Consider the following 2,217-nt stretch of genomic DNA (forward strand, 5'->3'; position numbering starts at 1 on the left):
TATAGACTACACCAGCGTGACTAGTATCTATGTGGACCCTACTACAGTTTAACCAGCTCAGCTATAGACTACACCAGCGTGACTAGTATCTATGTGGACCCTACTACAGTTTAACCAGCTCAGCTATAGACTACACCAGCGTGACTAGTATCTATGTGGACCCTACTACAGTTTAACCAGCTCAGCTATAGACTACACCAGCGTGACTAGTATCTATGTGGACCCTACTACAGTTTAACCAGCTCAGCTATAGACTACACCAGCATGACTAGTATCTATGTGGACCCTACTACAGTTTAACCAGCTCAGCTATAGACTACACCAGCATGACTAGTATCTATGTGGACCCTACTACAGTTTAACCAGCTCAGCTATAGACTACACCAGCATGACTAGTATCTATGTGGACCCTACTACAGTTTAACCAGCTCAGCTATAGACTACACCAGCATGACTAGTATCTATGTGGACCCTACTACAGTTTAACCAGCTCAGCTATAGACTACACCAGCATGACTAGTATCTATGTGGACCCTACTACAGTTTAACCAGCTCAGCTATAGACTACACCAGCATGACTAGTATCTATGTGGACCCTACTACAGTTTAACCAGCTCAGCTATAGACTACACCAGCATGACTAGTATCTATGTGGACCCTACTACAGTTTAACCAGCTCAGCTATAGACTACACCAGCATGACTAGTATCTATGTGGACCCTACTACAGTTTAACCAGCTCAGCTATAGACTACACCAGCATGACTAGTATCTATGTGGACCCTACTACAGTTTAACCAGCTCAGCTATAGACTACACCAGCATGACTAGTATCTATGTGGACCCTACTACAGTTTAACCAGCTCAGCTATAGACTACACCAGCATGACTAGTATCTATGTGGACCCTACTACAGTTTAACCAGCTCAGCTATAGACTACACCAGCATGACTAGTATCTATGTGGACCCTACTACAGTTTAACCAGCTCAGCTATAGACTACACCAGCATGACTAGTATCTATGTGGACCCTACTACAGTTTAACCAGCTCAGCTATAGACTACACCAGCATGACTAGTATCTATGTGGACCCTACTACAGTTTAACCAGCTCAGCTATAGACTACACCAGCATGACTAGTATCTATGTGGACCCTACTACAGTTTAACCAGCTCAGCTATAGACTACACCAGCATGACTAGTATCTATGTGGACCCTACTACAGTTTAACCAGCTCAGCTATAGACTACACCAGCATGACTAGTATCTATGTGGACCCTACTACAGTTTAACCAGCTCAGCTATAGACTACACCAGCATGACTAGTATCTATGTGGACCCTACTACAGTTTAACCAGCTCAGCTATAGACTACACCAGCATGACTAGTATCTATGTGGACCCTACTACAGTTTAACCAGCTCAGCTATAGACTACACCAGCATGACTAGTATCTATGTGGACCCTACTACAGTTTAACCAGCTCAGCTATAGACTACACCAGCATGACTAGTATCTATGTGGACCCTACTACAGTTTAACCAGCTCAGCTATAGACTACACCAGCATGACTAGTATCTATGTGGACCCTACTACAGTTTAACCAGCTCAGCTATAGACTACACCAGCATGACTAGTATCTATGTGGACCCTACTACAGTTTAACCAGCTCAGCTATAGACTACACCAGCATGACTAGTATCTATGTGGACCCTACTACAGTTTAACCAGCTCAGCTATAGACTACACCAGCATGACTAGTATCTATGTGGACCCTACTACAGTTTAACCAGCTCAGCTATAGACTACACCAGCATGACTAGTATCTATGTGGACCCTACTACAGTTTAACCAGCTCAGCTATAGACTACACCAGCATGACTAGTATCTATGTGGACCCTACTACAGTTTAACCAGCTCAGCTATAGACTACACCAGCATGACTAGTATCTATGTGGACCCTACTACAGTTTAACCAGCTCAGCTATAGACTACACCAGCATGACTAGTATCTATGTGGACCCTACTACAGTTTAACCAGCTCAGCTATAGACTACACCAGCATGACTAGTATCTATGTGGACCCTACTACAGTTTAACCAGCTCAGCTATAGACTACACCAGCATGACTAGTATCTATGTGGACCCTACTACAGTTTAACCAGCTCAGCTATAGACTACACCAGCATGACTAGTATCTATGTGGACCCTACTACAG

This window comes from Salmo salar, unplaced genomic scaffold (assembly GCF_965601325.2).
Source record: "Salmo salar unplaced genomic scaffold, fSalSal1 ptg000960l, whole genome shotgun sequence".
NCBI lineage: Eukaryota > Metazoa > Chordata > Actinopteri > Salmoniformes > Salmonidae > Salmo > Salmo salar.